This window comes from Temnothorax americanus, unplaced genomic scaffold, assembly GCF_048541705.1.
Source record: "Temnothorax americanus isolate GAGA-0224 unplaced genomic scaffold, ASM4854170v1 Scaffold26, whole genome shotgun sequence".
Taxonomy (NCBI): Eukaryota; Metazoa; Arthropoda; class Insecta; order Hymenoptera; family Formicidae; genus Temnothorax; species Temnothorax americanus.
Window position 1 is genome coordinate 2,504,244 of NW_027509401.1, and position 19,639 is coordinate 2,523,882.

At 44.4% G+C, this 19,639-nt stretch overlaps 1 protein-coding gene and 1 long non-coding RNA gene across 2 annotated transcripts in view; one reads left to right on the forward strand and one right to left on the reverse strand.

Moving 5' to 3' along the window:
* Positions 1-19,639, forward strand: part of LOC143899153 (uncharacterized) — a 289,478-nt gene that overhangs the window by 166,264 nt on the left and 103,575 nt on the right. The window lies entirely within an intron of this gene.
* The window catches only part of LOC143899152 (MAP/microtubule affinity-regulating kinase 3-like), a 209,234-nt gene that overhangs the window by 165,440 nt on the left and 24,155 nt on the right, over positions 1-19,639 (reverse strand). The window lies entirely within an intron of this gene.

Consider the following 19,639-nt stretch of genomic DNA (forward strand, 5'->3'; position numbering starts at 1 on the left):
TCTCTCTCTCTCTCTCTCTCTCTCTTTCTTTTTGCGGGATTCAATCAAGGCGGAAGCTATCCTTAGCGTATCATTCGACGTATTTCCTACTCACGCGGGGCCATTACGCCGTACGATCGAACTGGCATTATGAATTCCGTCGTGGAAATCGTAGATTCGCAAATAGCCTACGCGATACTGCCAAGGGATCCGCCATCGTTCTGTTCCCACGGATCCGGCGTGCAATTACGGTGTCGTTAAGCAGGGTAATTTTAAACGTCCAAGTTCAACAGGCGATACAGTGCCAAGTAAATCGAGCTTTTCCTTTGCCCTTCGACTCTACCCTGCGAAACGCGTGGCTACGTACGCACCCAATTACGACGTCCCGAAACCCTCGAATTACACACTCTTAAATTAAGCCTTTACACTTTATTCTTTATTGCTGCCGGTTAAGTCTACCGACGACGCGTTGTATTTACTACCTCGGTTGGCTACTCTTCACGACTTTCATGCGCGCGTTTATTCTCTCATGAAATTCTGCTAAAATATATTTCAAGATATTTTTATTGGGCGACGGAGCGCAAGATTGCGATTCCCAATTTAATTACAAATTTGTTTATTCGATATGATCTCGTGAGAAGACAAAATCGTAATTAACATTCACGGTTTTTTTATGTTTAAGAAAAATTGAAACGGCTCTTATATAGCTTCCATTAAAAATGTAATCTCTCTCTCACTTCCTTCTCTCCTCCTCCTCCCCCTTTTTTCTCTCTTTCTCTTGATCTTAGAGTCGTGTACCTTGATCGACGATATTGGCATTCGCAAATATCGCGTGTGGTGACTGATGTCGCTCATAAAGTCATTACCGCGATCGAGACCCCAGGCCCTTGACACGAGTCAAGAGCCGACTCTCTCCGTCGTGCATGTTGTTAAATACCGGAGTTGACATCGTTTAACCCGTCTTTCCGCTGCCCCCACTCGCTGGTCGACGGGATCAACGATGGACCGACGCATTCAGATCCGTTCATGTTTCTCTCTCGATAGGATTTTTTTTTAATAAGATCTTATGCAAGATGTATTGTGCCTTATATAACGTTCGCCCACAAGTTACGGACTCTAAATATGAAATTTAAAAACCGACAGCCGCTTTAATGTCGAAAGAATGAAGTTATATAATATAGTTCAATCTGAAAAGTTTACAACGGTGTGTTGTACCGAATTGTAGTAATGAAATTTAATGGTGTCACATCAAAGATTAAGGGAAAATCTCGTTGAATTAAAAATTCAAAGTTAATTGAATCATTAAACTTTTATTTTTTGGCGATTTAGAAAAAAGTTACGACACACAATTATACCTCGTTAACTTTTCGCAAGAGTTCTGACATCATCCAAGAATCGATGACCGAAAGTGCACCTGGTAGAACACCCTATACAGAAAAAAGAGACAGGTTTAACCTTTCATAAATTTTATTTAATTCCCTTACGCCTACGGGCCCCAGAATATTTTTATAACTCCGAATCTTCGAACTTAATTATCGGATCGTCAGATCTTCACGCCCACGGATTCTTGGTTTCTCGAGTCAAACTGCTCTCAAGTACTTTTACACCGGGCAAAGGCGTTTAGTCCAATTACTGTCTTTCGGTGCTCGCGCCGTCCGTCTCTCACGCGCTTCGCTTCGCGTTAACTCGACCGCTTCTCCTCCACGGGTCAACGAACACACCCAAGGGAGACGAGCGACGGCATAAATGCATGGTATTCGAGTAATAAATTCGAGGACGAAAACCATCTTTAAGAGGCCTTGACGGCGGGAAACCACGGACCGAGGTAACTTCGTCCAGTTCAGCGACGAAGGTCTGACCGGAGGCCAATGTTGGCGGACCGCACCTGTCGCGGCCGACGATCACCAATTTTCCCTATTAGCCAAGTAACTTCCACGACTGAGAGCTGCCAAACACGGCAGCTTTCAAAAATGATAAACAGCTGCGGTATATGCTCCCGTCTTCCTCGATCTTCCTCGATAAATGAACGTAACAGAAAAGCCACGATTATGAATAACTGGAAAACCTCTTGTGAGATGTTATCGTTTACTTTAGTTTTAATATGACTAACAATTATTCTTATAGAGCAACACTCGTTGTAAAATCGAAATATGTGATTCATATTCGTAATTTCCTTATAAATATTACTTAAATTCCTGACTTTTAACTTGTTGATATTATCTCTGGCTCCGCTTTTTTACATTTTTCACACTTGAACCGATACGAGTACGTCCTCTGGTTTCACATCTATTAGCAAGGCGGAGGCATAGGTCCGAAAACGTAGTAACGGAGTCGCGGTCGGTCGGCCGGCAGTAAGCAGGCAAGCAGGAAGATCTTGTTTTCAGGCGGGCACACCGAGGCTGCCCCCTGAACCGGATCGCAGCATTAACCTCCAGCAGCGTTGTGTATCGCTCCTCCCCGCCTCCAACGCTACCATCACACCGCCTCCACCACAACGACCACGACCGTGCTCTCTCACTTTGGCCTACGCGAACAACATCGTCCGCCGTCTTCGCCGTGGCGCGTCTGATCGCCGCACAACGCTCTAGCCATACTCGACGTTTTCTCACAGATTTATTGGCCCCGCGACAGCAACGAGGCGGTTATGCTCAACGCCCGCAACACCACGAATTTAGAACGCGAATCGGTATTGCTCTTTCTAAAGCAGTAAAAATGAGTCGACGTAGAGTTGCAAATTTGCCAACTAGTGTGGACTATTTGATACCATCGGTGTTGTATAGTTGCGTTTATTAGGAGCCAAGTGCAAGGATTTTAAGTAACACAGTTAATGAAATTAACACAGAACGCTATATCCTTTAAATTGTCGAAAGTTAAAGCACGATATGTCAACTGACAATTAAGTTGCTAGTAAATTAAAATCGAAGAAATTATTCTTTATTTTTGCTATATCGAATCTATATTGATAATGAATGTAGGATGATAGTTTCTCTGTAATATTGCTGTAACACATTGAAATCTCATTCCTTAATTCTTAATTATCTTCAAAGTCCGAACGACTCCATATCCATTTTTGCTTCTTCCTCAACAATCGAAAAACGTCTAGTCTGTTAGCCAGTTTTAAGTTAGTATATATAAGCATAGCGAGTATCATCAGTCAATTTTCCCAGGAGTTGGATAATTTATGTTAAGTGAGCTCTCGGAGAGTGCTTCTAGTCTTACGTGATTTCGCTCGAGGGCCGAAACGAGAGCACCGCAATTTTAATTCGACTTAAGACGCAGGGGAAAAAGGGAGCAAGGCGAGATTTCTCTCTCCCTCCCTCTCTCTCTCTCTCTCTCTCTCTCTCTCTCGTGTTTCGCGAAAAGCGTATCGCTGCGGGCTGACCGTGTAGCGTGTCGCTTGCTCGCACGCGGGCAAATTACTGCCGGCCGGTTACTAACGAGATTGTACGAGGTGGGACGATACCCTTAAAACGTTATTACGCTCGCGACACGAAAGTACGCTATAGATTACGAGATTTCGTGGAAATAGCCCCACTAGACCGTATTAATTAAACCTTTCTACGACGAGGAGATACGGGCAAGAATTATAGTTTAGTTAGGAGCGCGAGAGAGCGATCGCGGGCGAGTTATACTACAAGAGCGGAGCGACGAGCGGAAAGCGGGGGCCGACCAGTTAACCGTGCATTAATCTGGAAAACAAATCTAACCTGCCGCGCGCGGCTGTTTACTTAGGAGAGATTTGGCAAAGACCCACCTACCCCCCTCGTGTGTACGCGAGTACACGCGTCTCGCTCCGACTCTGGTGGAGAAGTTTGAACGCTATGTGGTCGGATCCCTCCGGTTGCCCTTTCACGTCGAGACACCCGCAAATCACTCGGATCTTGGAGATTCGGGCGGCACCGGACCCGGCGTCGGGTTTCTCCCCTTTCGTTTTCTCGACACCGCTCTCACAATTATCGATATTTGCACGTAATCAACCAGAGTGGAGAGGAACGATCCGTCTTACTTACCGACGAGAAAGAGAGAGAGAGAGAGCTTCTTTTCGTATTCTCCCGTCGAGAAAGACCATTAACACTTTATCGTGCAGTAATGCATTGATACGAAAATTATGCGATCATCAAGAATGCATTAATGAACCATCGGGTTTTCTTACGTTATGTAGTTATCAAAGATGTATCTGCTGTCTTAGTAGATATATATGTGCTCTATTAGTTTTCGTTTTTTTTTTAAATCATTTGATTACAATGTTACAATCAAATGCAATTGTGTAGCCTAATGCAAATATTTGTAAAAATATTCATAAAAACGCGTTTATTTAGGTCACACACGTTTATTTTATCGCTCTTCATGATTTGACATGAGATTATTCCCCCTTGCAGAAATTAGAACACGCGCGTGCGCGAGAAAAACGTAAGCCCCACGAGTAGTTCTATCGGTCACGCCGGAAGTATTTCCGCGCGATCTTCTCACTTTTGTTAATCACGAAACGTTAATTAACACTTAGTTAACAGTACGCGACGCCGGTTTATCGACACGTGCGTAGGTCGCGCGTGAACGTGTATGCCCACATATATATACATCGTGCGGGTTATTAGTCACCCTTTTGCCCAATTACGGCACTTGGTTATAATCCCGTAACGCTCCGGACTAGGACTGGGTCGGCCATTAATTAGATGTTTTCTTTCTCCGCCTGTTCCCTTTCCAAGAGAGAGAGAGAGAGAGAGAGAGAGAGAGAGAGAGAGAGAAGCGCACGCACAGCACGCATGCACGCACGAGAGTTTACCGCGAACAAGCTTTAGAGACGCGCGCGTTAACCACTACCACACGGACGGGTTTGCTAATCGAATCCCTGCTAATTACCGGACGCACTTGTAAAAGGTGCCGCTTCAAAATCCTCCGACATTGAAACCCGCTCTACGGCACCGGACAAAACGCGCTGCGGAGTTTGTTCGTCGTCCGACAAGAATAGCTCGTGATTCGTGATAATTTTTTCATGAGGGAGCCTACGACCGAATTTATGACATCCTAGACTCGTTTTATTGTAGTTTTCGTGTACCGTTAGCCAGCACCTGAGGCTGAGACATCCACGAGGCTCGGAAAACTAGCTCGTTCTCGTCTTTCATGCCATTCCGCGTCGACTGCTCGACGTTTGTTGATAAAACGTGACGCCTGCGGAACGAGGTGCCTTATTTCACGGAGCGACTTTGCAGCTTTTCACTTGGCGTTTTACAGTCCGCTTTTTACGGCTCTGCCGCTGCGTTCGCTTACAAATGGAAAGCGTAGAATGTAAATTGGAAGAATATACGCGAAGGAAACAACCGATTGTGAAACTCGCTTCGATTTGAGAAATACTTTGGTCTTGAATATTTATGTATTTATATATTTGTAGTGCGAAAAGTAAACGTTTAAATAAATAATGTCGATCGCTCACTCATTAAGAATTATAATCCATATAGAAAATAATCACTTATATCCGTTTCTATCAATGCAGATTAACTTTGATATTGGTTTAACTTACCTTTTATCTTTCTCTAATTGAACTAGAAAAAGATGAAAAGTAAGTTAAATCGCGATTAAAGTTAATCTACATTGGTAGAAATGGACATTAAAAAGAAAGATATAGCACCCTCACCCTAATTAAGAACATCATTACTAATATCGCGTATAAAACTGAAAAATATCAATCGTAAAGCAGAATATGTGTGCTTCTCCAATATTATAATTAAATTAATTAGCAATCGATACGAGAAGCATAAACCATGCGAAATTTTCACGATCACGAGAAATGTCGAGACCGTTCGTCGAAGACGCTATCTCGTAGAAGACGCATTCTTACGATCTCGGTTTCGTCGGAAGAAAGACGCAAAGAGAGAATCGCGAGAGACAGCTCTCGCACGAGAGAGAACGCACCGCGGCGGCTATGTGGCCGCAATAGCCATTACAGAATGGATGGAAGGGCACAAGAAGTAGAAATAAGGAAACGAGTAAATTGAGCAATATTCCAGGGGGTACTCCCCCGGGCGCGTATGCACGGCGCGCGTGATTGGTCAATATTCATATTTTTATCCCTTTTTTACTACTTATTTCCTCCTGTTCCGTAATAGAGCGTAACAGCTTAATGCGCTATATAAACGAAAGCGGCCGGCCGCGCGTCGATCGTCGATCACCGGCACAGCGCGACGCGGCGCGGCGGCGCAGCGCTGACCGGCTTAAGTCCACACTCGTCCACGCTCGCTCGCTCGCTCGCTCGCTTGACGAGTCACGCCGCGGCCGATAAGCCGATTTTAGCGGGACACGTGTACACGCGTGCGTGCGACCGGATACACAACCCGTGGCGGCCGTGCCGGACCCCGGAGCCTGATGACTTACGAACCACGCGCGTCGCGTTACGTTGCGTAAGAACCGTATACAACAGTTTCTAGGATGACGAAGGCACGATACGGACGGTACAGATTCGTGGTGTAAGCCGTATAATTGTACGTCGCTTGTATTCTTTGAGTATACGGTTAAATCAGGTTAAATTGAAGCAATACGAATTTTTGCCAAGTTATTCTTCGACGACACTAGCTCTTTTAAATAATATAATGTGTACTCAGGACGATTGAGGAATGGAACATGGATTTAAATGCAAGAGCACTCTAATTGGAAATTCACGATCTCGAGAGGCTGGTGAATGTATCTCCTTCGCCCTTGTCTACCGCAAATTGATCGGCGAAAGCTGCGTCTACGGAAGATTTGCGCGAGTTGTCGCTCTCAATCGCGACAGGACGGGTACGATGGATAATGCGATGCAGACGGAAGGTAGACACTTACCGGGAATTACGAACTCCTATAGAGACGACAGGACAGCGCGAGGGTAATTAAATGGATACGCCGATCGAGGCTCCATTAACGGGAGAGCGTTAATTAACCGCGCTAGTGGTCAAAGTTTCTTGCCGTCAACGGAGCGAAGCGGAGTTACGCGGTCGCCGTGATATTCGTAACTGGAGTTAAACGGTCTGGCGCGAGACAGGAATAAGCTGAAGTTCGTTAAACTTTTTGACACGAGTAACATACGCGAGATTTCTCGCAGAAGTTTCTCGAAGAGTTTCAGAGATAAATTTGGTTTTTTACTTTCTTTTTTGTTATAATGAAAACGATTATCTCGAGAATTTCAAGACAAGTTCAGAAAATGTAACGCATTTTAAAAAAGCAACAAGAAAGATATCTTATTCCTCGAAATAAGTTTTATAAAATTCGTTTTCCATTTCACGCCAATCGCTTTGACTGCCACGTTCAGAGGTACACGTACGTGATGTATTCCTTCTTATGGATACGGGAAGCGGATTCTTTTCCGTGCCACTTTCGATTTATCCCTTATCGCGTCGGGCCCCCCCCGGCTTCAGACTCTCCTCCGGTTTGGGTTCATCGTTCAGCTCGACGTTGCAGTTCGAGCAAACCGGAGGTCGATCGAGGGGACGGACTCGCATCGTCGGTGGCGTGGGAGAGAAGGGGCAGCGATCGGATGCCTCGTGATCGTTCGTTGAGAAAAAGACGGCGACACGAGGCCCGTAAGGATGGAAAGAGAGAAGAGTCGCAGGATAAATTCGCACCTCGCGTCACCGTCTGACCTCGTGCCGCGGGGCAAACGTCTGCGCGCTCGGTGCAATGCCACGCCACCGCGCCGGCCGAGCGGGAGCGCAAATAATCCACAATTGTATCGCGAATGTAGCAGACGTTGACGTCGTTTCTCTCGTCGAGGACGGGTGTCGAGCGAAGCTCGAAAAATCGCACAGACGATCGCGCGCGCGAATTACATAACTCACGCCGCAGCTGGAGACACTGAACTTTTTTTACATCAGTAAGTTAACAGGAAATTTAATCTAGGATTCATAGGCAAGCGTAACTTTTCAAAAAAATATTAGAATATTGATTCATAAAATTTAAATTAGCGATAGAGAGAGAGAAACGTGTATTTGTTGTTATGTTTTGTTATATTTTATTACATTTGCTAAATATATATTGTATATATATAAACAATTCTCAGAAATGTAAATGCTGCCGAGCGCACAGTGCGTCAGCTGGCAACGTCTCATTAAACATACATTCGGACTTTTCTTTTAAGAAATAAAGACAATATTGAAGAGGTTAAAGACACTTCTTTGTATATTCTATGTATATTCAGAAGGAAATTGGCGTCGCGCAGATAAGAAACTTCCAAAGAAAACATACAGTTTTAACTTTCGCACGAGATCGTGACGCCTTTCTCGCAGGTTCACCGACCGCATTGAACGCTATTTATCCGATTAATCACGCACAACGGTGACACCGTTTTTCCTCTTTGTTCCTAAACCGCGGATTCGCGTCACTGATTAAACAAGAAAATCGGAGGCACCGACGATTACTCACGGGTGGTCTCGACACCTCGGCCGCGAAGGAAGATGCGTAATCTACCTACACGATTTAAATCGGGGTCGAGATGAAACGAATCGTAAAATAAGATGTATAATGAATAAGAAATAAAAAATAAAGCGCCAAGCTGTAATAAAAAATAATGGCCATGAATGAATTAACTTAAAATATATAGCACTAGTCTGTAATAAGGTAACGACTCCAAGAAATCTCGTGTTTTACGGTTTATGACTTTAGGAGAATTTAATAATATACAAAGAAATAAATTATATGGTAAACGATATATATTAATATAATAGTAAATTAAACTGCCCACGTGTGTGAGGTTTATTCAACATTTTTCATTTTTTTTTATTTTCCCAGGGTCGGATTATATTAAGATTTCGAGGCTTTAAATTTTTACCTATATATCTCTACCTTGTCCCTCATATTTTATTATGTCTTGTCTGTAACCAACGTTTTTAACGCGGCGGCAATTCACGTAGCCTCGAGGTGCGCATGCACTTAGGTCGTCTCAGCTAGCTGATCCGATCTCAAATCGAGGATCGGAGTGCCGGGCGCGTTGTCATTAACGTCGAGATAGCGACGTTCATACGCGTTCGCGCCAGTAGATGATAAAACCTACTTTAAAGACGTTAGAAAGCGTCGTTCGCGGTCCCGCAGGGATGACTGATCCACACAGTTATTTGGGCTCAGCGAACCCACGGACCCGAGCTCGATACATTGTGGGCGCGCACACATTTACACATCATACACACTCATATACATAAGTTTTGTAAATTACAGTGCAATTATAAACTTTTGAAGAAAAGGAGAAACCAGACCTAATTTCAGAATTTAAAAATATACATATTTGATGAAGCAGGATAAAAAGAAAACTAAAGCTAAATTTTTATTCATGTTGCTTAATTAAAGAGAAAAAGAGAAGTGCCTATATGTCAACGTAACGTGTTCCAGAATGCAAATTTTTCGGTCTACAATAACATCGACCGATCAAACGGCGCATCGAGAGTGCATTTAGCGGTGACGCGATACCACTCGCAACGAGATCGCAAACAGTTCCACCTTGCATGTCGTACGGCCGACGTAGAGTAAGCAATATGTCCGTGGACCCTAGACAGTTGTGGGCACACTTGAAAAAATATCGCAGGAAAAAACTTGTTTCTTGTTTCACAATAAAGATGAAATTTGCGTCACTACATCCTAAGTAGCCAAGGCTGAATTAACCATTAGTATAATTTTGCGTGCGTGGATTTTGAGAAATTTATTAAGTGGGCTAATTAAATATTGTGATTCTGCAGATCGATCATGCGATATCCCGAGACGATATACGAAACTCTTAATACAACGATTAATATTAATCAATCAGCAAGAATCTCCTCTGTCGGCACGTTTCTGCGAATATTTTCAAAAGATCGGCGAAGCATTTTTAAAACAGCAAAAATTAGCGGTTGATTTTTTCACACGTGCGGAACACGTAATAAAATTACTCGATTATATTACGCTGATAATCGTATCGTGATTTCTTCGGCGACGCAATCAGCGACGGCGAATTTCCTCCGCGGCGCCGCCCGTCGCCGCGCCGTCGCGGCCGACTTATGCTGATTTTATGCGGGCGACCTCGTACGATCCTTCCGTACCAATTTGAATGAAAGTAAGCGACGAGGTAAGGAGGAGAATATTCAACGGGATGATAATAGCACGGGCGAGAGTGTCGCGCGTAAATACGCCGCATGTTCGGTCGTGGAACTCGCCGTGCCTTCACTCATCATGACTCATATTCTCGGTCGAACGCGCGCTCGGCCGACGACCGCTGCGAGCGCGAATTTGTCAACAAGTCCGGAGTGTTTTACGACGCCGGTGCGAGTTCTCGTAGAAGAACCTGCGATTTCGTGAAGAACGATGTATCGAAAACGTGTATCGGTAGAGAAAATTAGATCAAAGTTTTTCGCAAAGCCGCATCTACGGAATTATTAACTAAATTATAAGTATTTCCACAGAGTCTCTCTCCCTCTCTCTCTCTCTCTCTCTCTTTCTCTCTTTCTCTCTCTCTCTCTCTCTCTCTCTCTCTCTCTCTCTCTCTCTCTCTCCCTCTCTCTCTCTCTCTCTCTCTTTCTCTCTTTCTCTCTCGTAACTTATTTGATAACTTGATAAAAGCTTGTGTATATTATTTGTCTTATCAATTAACGAGAAAAATATTTGTAATGTATTTACTTTTATTACGCGATAGACATTGCCCGGCAGATTAGTACGTTATTAATTACAAAAAAATTTAATTGTTATAATTTTCTTATTGCGATTTAATATTATAAGCATCTCTGTTAATATTATAGAGCCTCTAATCTACTTTAGGTTATTTATTTTAACAAGAATCTTCCTCGATACTTTCCTACGCGATACCGTATGTGCGCTTCGAGCGTCGAACTATACCTTTAAATTGCGGGTGAACGAATTACGAGCGAGCGATAACGAAGTTTATCGACCCGCGGGCCACGACGGCGACGAATGAGGCGTCGCGCCCGCCGGAGGCACTCCGACGACGATCGAAAGTTATACACGCAGCAGCCTCCGTGAGGAGATGACTCACACGAGTCAGCGTTGAGGCTGTTTGCACAAACGGCGGACCTGCTAACTACCGATGCGACGACCTCCGGCGGACCGGAGTCGTTCTCACCGCGCCGATGCAACGACGGCGCCGCTGTAGACGGCACGGAACTCTCTCTCGCAGGCGGATCAGGGCCGATGCGGCTATAACGAGTACGACCACCGCGTCGACCGCAGACCAACGAAGAAATCGCGCCGAAGGATCTCGAAGTTCGAGCAGGATCGCACGCGGCGCTTATATACCCGGCGCGAGCTGATAAGTGAAGCGAGTTTCGGTCGATCGCGAAGTAGAGACTGGCTTTGGGATCTTTAGATTCTTCCCCGAGTCCTTGAGACTTTGAACACATTGATCCGCTCGAGTCTGCTGAGCCGCGGATTCTAAAACTTTTTAAAAATGTCAGAAAACTGCGGTGTAGAGACATGAATATATCTCGAATTTAGTTGTTCGATATTTTTGGATAGAATTTGCTCGTAAATCTTCAACATTCTTTCCGAGCTTATGATTTTTAAGACTTTGGAAATTTTAAAATATTGAATTGTTTGATCTAATAATTTTTTTTACATCCACTTTTTAAACTGTATAAGTAAGTTTATAGAATTTTTAAAGACTTTGGATAAATGAGTTGTTTATTTAGAAACTCAAGGATCTTCTAAGATACCGTTATTATATCTAGGATAAACCAAGATGGTTATAGTTAATATTTAAGCGTTAGAAAGTCCCTGGATTAAACAATTTCTAGATATTGGAATTCTAAAGATGTTTAACGCGAATTCCTAAAACTACGAATTTCCGGATTCCCTTTGGGTTGTTTGCAATAATCGAGAATGGGTCTTATCTCGATAGCCATGGCGGAGTTAATGCGTATAGAGTGTATCGTTCGATGCGCACCGAGTGGAGACCGCTCATGAACTCTAGCCTTGTGTTCGAAGGGCAAGGCCACCTCCCGGCATCCGCACTCGAGAGTGCCTTCGCCATCTCTACATTGCGATCCCTACTGCGGCCGACCTACTGCAGTTGGTTCGTTACCGCCCAGAAAAACCTGCACCGACCAGTTCTTGTCGATTTGTGGGCAAACACTGAAACGCTAAGGTCGTGCGAACCTGCCTCGCCGACCAGCCGGCGATCCGCTCCCCGTGCCGCGTCGACCGGTCGGCTCCGAGATCCGCTCTCCTCCTCGTGCGCGTTTGCCTCCTTCGGACGGGATCCTCTTGAAACCCGGGCATCTGTCGGCGACCCTTTAAAATCCGTTTGACTTCGTAGTTAAAAAAAAAAAGATATCGAGCCGGGAAGAAATCATGGAACTAGTTTCATAACTTTACAGATCGATTGCTGTTAATATTTCGTGCGTAGGAGTTTTTAATAAAATGTTTATCAAAATTCTAACAAATTAGTTACTTACTACGTACTTGCGAGTATTTTATTTGTACAAATTTATTTTTTTAGAAATTTTAATATTTCTTTTTTTATGTAATAATATCTGCATATTTGACAAATTGTTTGTATACTAATAGTAATGACAATAGCTAACAGCGAGAACTTTTGCGCAACTGATTTAATACGTTTACTATACTTTACCATATAGAGAATACTAAAAGGCAGCAGTACCCCTAGATAAAGTCGGATACCACACCGGCTGTATTAACATTTTCCGAGGCAGCGTACTGCACTTGACGAAGGCCTGCCGGCGCAACATTAATTAACGCTAAATTGTTTTGTCGTCCGTCTACTTAATGGGACGGTGTCAATGGACCTTCCGAGAAATACGGCATCAGTCACCTCGTGCCGTTAATAAAGTCTCTCGCGCTCGCGCTTAACACGAAAAGCTTATTTTACTATTAAGACAGGCTTGTCATAGCGAGCGTCACGAGATCACAATAACGCGAGGTCCCGCACGAAATATAAGCATTATTTGTCGCTCGACGCAAACCGGATAATTATAGAAGAACAACAAACCTAAAGTTCTCGGAAAGCAAGAATCCGAGAATCGAGAAATTAAAAAAAAAAAAGAACTTGTAGAGTCTGTCTCGTATATGATTGATGACGTTCTGTAAATTTCATTCGCTTTTTGTCATGCCATTTTGATTTACATTTCTCTCTACAATTTGCATATAAATAAGATTGAAAGAAACCGAGAAGAGAGGCGAGAGAATGTATTGTGGGTTTCATCTCTGAGATCATTGTCCTATGCGTAATATAGGAGAGAGCGAGACTAGTGGATCTATGAATCAATTGATTTATAGACCTGGCAATTCGCTGATCTATAAACGTATCTGACAATCTCTGGATCTAACGATCTGCAAATATATAGATCTGTAGATCAAGCGAGATACAAGTCGTACAGAATAAGCTATTAATATACAATCGCGTGAAGCAATCCTCGCCTTTTCGTTCTTTCTTTTTTATCACGAACGTCAGAAAGAAATCTCCAATATACACAGTGTCTCAGAAATCCACGAATATTCTTCCTCGTATCGGACACGAGCAAGTTTCGTCGAGGTGGCCGGATGAACCGATCAAGCTAAAGCGCCCATTACACGCCGGTGATTTCTCTATCGTCGAACTCGTATTCTCTCGCCGTATAAATTTACATGTGCCACGGTGTGCGCGTCTACGACGAAGGCGTCTTCTTCCTCGCGCCGCGTCTCACCCCGGCGCGGCCCGAAAATTCCCGGTACGAGCTCGACCATAAATCCGGCCTGTATCGCCGGGGTTCTCCGGGGAATTAGTAGCGGCGTTTCCGCGACGCTCGTTTCGACTTCCAAGTTAGCTGCCGTACAAGCGGCGAGAGCGAGCGCGCGCGATGACATACGGTGCGCACACGAGGCCGCGCTCGTATGAGCGCGCGCGATACGTCGTTGATTAATCGTAGGTACGATCATTAGCGGCCCATTGGGGGATACCTGGGACGATGGCCTTACACGATGGTCGCAACGGTTCTACGGCCCTCTTCCTCTTCCTCCTCCTCCTCCTCCTCCTCCTCCTCCTCCTTCTGCTTCTTCCTTCCCCCCTCTTCCTCCCGCTAGTGGCCGACCCGGATTAATTACGGAATATCATAAATCAGGTTTACTCCGCATCACCGATCGGATTCTGGTACCGATCGAAATTATTTGATTAGGCCGACCGAACCTACGATGGACGCGTCGTCATAGTCGCGTTAACGATATCCAATCTCCGCACGTGGCTGTCGACATGTCGGTTGACCGCTTACACACCGACATTGATTAACGTTATAAATCATGTTATCACGGGTAGCGTAATCTAAAAGACGATTTGGAATTTGGAATTTGGTGACTCTACATAAGTAACAGAAGTAGCTGAATGACATTAAATCGCCATCGTTAATCTTCCACGACTTTATCACGAATAAGCAGGGACTTGTACGAAATATATTTCTATATTTCAAGTGACGATCTTCTCTGACTTTTCAAAATGATGGTATTTATGATGAATAACAAAATCAATTTTATGTACAATATTGAAACATCGGAACTTGTATATATATATAGGATATTATTTACCGCAATTGTACCTTCGACCAAGCTTTCAATCTCTGGCGCAAACTGTTTCGAACACAAACGCGACTTCGAAACAGCGTCCTCACGTTCTTGTCGAAGAATAAACGCCATTAGAGTTCTTAAGAGGCTCGCTCGTTCTTATCTCGTTTCGAAGACATCGCTGCAGCAGCTTGCGAAGAGGCGCGTGTTATGTATGTAGGATACACGTACATATGCGTTCATTGACACATGGACCAGTCAGCTCCCGTAACTGACGTGAAACGGTGAACGCACGGACGCACTTTACGTTTATCGACAAAAATCAATGGCGCGACACCGATTATATCGGAGCAAGCGTATATGTCGCCGGGTGTCTCGCGTTCTTGCGTCAGCGGCGATCGAGTTTTCGAACTGGGTCGCGTAAAAGTATAAAGCGTTGGCGGACACCTAGAGCGTCTCTTTCTCTTTCGCTGTATTTTCATAATTTATCATCCGACACCATTTGGCGTGTTCGCGGATTCGACTTGCCTATCAGTTCGCATGTCCTAAATTCATTAAGAAAATTTTGTCCATTCGAATGTATTAGTTGATTAATATACATTTGAACCGAATAAGTAACATTTAAGATTAATATACATTTGCCCAAATAAAACGCAAAAGCATCCATCAGTGTCCACGCGCACGCCGCTCTTATCATCTCGACTTATCAAGCGCGTCCCATCGTTATGGTGGTTTCCTTTATATTATTAGTCCTGATATCGCGATAGAATTTGCGCTAGAAATCGTTTTATCAATTGTGATTTATTTAGATGGTACATTAAAGTCCAGGTTAGTCGAGAATCAATTTTTGATTTTTCGGTTCACCAATTTTAATGAGTATTGCTCTTAGAGGCCGAATAGCTTTTTGATGGAGTAACTTAACGGCTTCAGCTTTCTCATAAAAATCGATATATCTTTCGAGCGCGTCCGAACCGGAGTCCAGACCGATGAGTGGGAAAGAATGGGAAAGGCCATAAATTCAACCGTATAGACCTGCGCACACGAGCGGACGAGTTCGGAGGAAAGCGAGTACATAGACGAAACTCGGATCGACGTCCAGCGTCGTGACGGCAACGCTCGGCACCCCGTTGAAACGGGCACTTAAATCGTCATAACTCCGCCGGTTCCCAGAAGGAGCGTTTATTTTCTTGGCGCGAAGGTCTATAAATATTTTCCGGATATCTCTTTCTCGAGTATAAGTTACCCTTGGCGCGCGGTTCAACGCTGAAGGCCTAGCCAATAAATATACATTTGCCCAAATAAAATGCAATGGCATCCATCAGTGTCCACGCACGCCGCCGCTCTTATCTCGGCTTATCAAGCGCGCCCCATCGTTACAGTGGTTTCCTTTATATTATTGGGCCTTGAAATGTATTCTCTGACGCTGATCTTAATTTTGAGAATCTCTCATTTTAACCGGCACAAACGAAGTTTGCTAGCGTTTCAGTAGGACAGAGAGACGCGCCGTGGAATCGTTACGGAATGCCATTTAATTGCTGTAATTTCCGGTTTGTGCGAAACGTCTGCCAGTTCCAAATTTCAGAAATAGACTAATATTCGCGAAACGTGCTGTCAAACGCTCGAATATGACTACGAATACAGTCCACGCTGTTGAAATAGGTGCCGCGTCGAACGTGGAGTACGTCAGTTCTTATCCGGCACGTCATATAAAATAGAGAGCCGGCGCATATATATGGCATCTCTCGCGATTCTTCGACTCTCGAAGCTTCGCGTCACGCGATTTCCGACAACAATGTGTTCCTTATTCGAGCGGCTCGTATCTCGGTTTACCGGAGACTCGTGTATCCAGCGGGGTCACTGGCATAGGCCAATATTTGAAGGATTTTACGCGAGTGTGAGAACCCCGTTTTAAATGGGAACAGAGAGCGCCTCTGTTTTCACGTGCGGTCGCCGGTCGGCCTGATCCGCCGGGAATCGATCGCGTTCGACGAAAATTACGAAATGTGCCGGCAATGCCGCAAGACAGATACGAAAAAGACAAATAGTTAACAAGAAGGGAAACAATCTAGCGATTCTTTCGAGTGAGAAATTCGCGAATGTGTCGAGAGACAAGAATAAATCACACGATCTCGGGAATAGCTTGCGCCACTTGTTGATGACGTCTGCGAATTCGTTATTAAATTATTTTTAATATCTGCCTTTTCTAAGAATTGCGCCGCTCCTTGATAGAAATATTAGAGTCGGAGAGATATGTTACACATAAATATGTTAGAGCATTTGAATAATCTACAATTCAATCCGCGACTTGTCCATCTCCGAAATAATTGCTGATTTATTCATATTTCCTGAGTCGTGAATTATTTAAAGACCACGAGCTCTTTCGTCGGAAATAGGATAGGCATGGATCGTCGGACAAAGATACATTCGCGAGACTATAATTATCCATCAAACAATAATCAACCAACGTCAATCAATATCGGCCTCGTTCCTCAATCGATACGTGCATGTCAAATAAAGAAAGAGATCCGCAAACGCGTCCTGCACGCATCACGCTTGGCGATGCAATAAAAGCGGGAACGAGTTTATTTTCAAAACGGCGATGATTCTCTTTGAAGTATCGGGAGAATGAGAGCGGCTCCGTTCTAATTATCTAAACACGAACGGTCCGGCGCGGTAGAGGCCTGCGTTTAATCAGAGATTACACATCGTAAACCGCGTTCCCATCGCGTTCATTGCTGTCATATTTGCCTCACGCGCTTATTCTTCGAACGGGAGCGAATGTGATCGGTGCGATGTGATCGTTCTATGCCCCGTCAACTTAATCACCCGATTCCCGCGTGCAAAGTTTAAACATAACCAGCGCTCACTCCACGTCAGAGTAACGATTGCTCTACTTTTAAGAAAAAGAAAACTTGGCGACGGGAAAGATTTACGGCTCGCAATACCGATGAGAATCGAGAAATGAGATTAAACAAATACTCCTTTTCATCCGCGCTTTCGTAACATCGGCGTAACACGCCATAGAGTTTTCTACTCGTGAAAGTCCGTGCCTTTAACTTTGAAGACGGTAACTACAGCGTATCGTATTCTACAAAATATCGGCTTTGCACGGCGAAGAATCAATTTAAATAGGAGCGAGGAGCGTTTACTCCACATTATTCACACAGACCTGTTTCGCGTTTTTTCCCTCGTCTCGCAGCCCCTGTCTAGCATCTCGACGTTACAGAAATAGTTACAAAGTCGATATATCACCTTTTAGCTGCACTCGTCTATAGACGGTCTATAATAAAACGCGTTACGCCGACGTGGCGACTAAATCGAGCAATATCGCTCGCGCAAAAAGGTTCGCATTTTTCGACAAAACGATGCGCCACAACCGGCGCGGCGCGGCGCGGCGGCCCCCGTCCATCGCCGGTGTCTGAGAGCTTTCTGCTCGATCTCTCGAATAATGCCTATATTATTAATTATCTGCCAGCGAGTCCTTCCGCCGAGTGGTATATCCGCGTCACGGCGGCTCCTCCTCGTATATACCTTAAGCTCGCATCGTCGCCGGTAGTCACGTCAGATTTTCCGGCTACTAGATCCCGCTCATATACTCGTTAATTAATTCCTGGATCGCAATCAAAGTACCCCCCGAGCTCTCGTCGTCATCTCCCACGGTCGGCAGCCATCCCGACTTCCGCCAGTCAACCCTTATCCATCAGTGACGTGCGACAACGGGCGGGCGGGTCTGCCGTTTTCCTTCCCTTTGAAATGCGCGACAAGCAGCGAACGCGTGTTCGAAATTATTTGTCAAATATTTGCTATTAAAACATCGGCGGTTTATCCACTGTGGGACTTAGCGATACGCAGTCTCCTTGCACATTTATTGTACTTGTATCGTGATACGCGTAATACACGACCTTAATACATATTTCATGATTTGATAAATCGCTACGCGCCGCTTTGAATATGAATAAGACTTGTCGCTTTCGCTGGCATTGTACATTCGTCGTGTGTACCTCTCGTAAACAATATTTTATCATAATCTGCGATAATAACTGTGTTTCGTGCCATGTCTGTCTCTCGCGGCTTATCTATACTCAGATCACGCGATGTACAAAATTCGCCGTTACTTAATGCATAGAATGAGACGACCTAATGGTGCCAGAGAATAATAGCTCTATTATTTCTCTCGCTAGCGATACCGCAATGAAATACATATCATATGCCGAAACTCGCGACGGAATCAATTCGTTTCGCCCGATTCGTTATATCGCAGACAGACAACGTAGGAAAAGAACGTTGAAGAGGGTGCGTTTGATTACGGCCCTGATGTAAAACCGCCCTCATCACTCGAGGCGACGCATCCGTGGGTCGAACCCTTTTACATCATCCTCATGCATAGACTATGCATTCGCCCCGACTTATATGCGTGCGCCATTCACTTAGGGTGGAATCCATCGATGCACGGCATCCTGGTTTTTTTCTTTTTTATTTCCTAAGAACGCGATGCGTATCAAAGGACGTGATCCTTTTCTTTCATACGCGGAAGCGTTTAAAATCTTAAGTGGTACTGATGCATATCCATTTTTATCTACGACGCGGATCTGTGAAATTAATTTAAGCCATCAACAAAATTTCAATTACAAACCAAAGATTTCTACTTGTCGATTTATGGCGTCAGTCAAAGCACTTGAAAGATTTCGTGTTTCCCTGTACGTTTTTCATCTAGAAAATCCCCTTTTGAACAATTTAAGATAGATCTCTTCTTAATAAATATATATGAGAGACACGTCGCGTTTTTTTTATAAGGTTCAAGTTATACGCGATTGAAAATCGAGACGTCGTGTCACGAATCGAGATAAACGACTCGGATATATTTCTTCGGTGAATAACGATTCCTTTCGAGGCCATTCGGGCGAACACAAAGTACACATTGGCTCACGAGAGTGGACTCAAAGAGGAAGTCCCTCCTTAGAGTTCTCTTCCGAACCGAAACGCATTAAAGTTTCGCAACGAGCGATAAATCAGGCCGCGATGGACGCGTTCCATTTTGGAACGAACAAATAAACAACTGACCTCGTTCACCATAGTAACACCCTTATGCCGCCGGTGTCCCCCGCGGCCAGCAGGAAAACGTAGGGAGAAAGGGATGTGGAGAAAGAGAACGAAGATAGAATTAAAATTG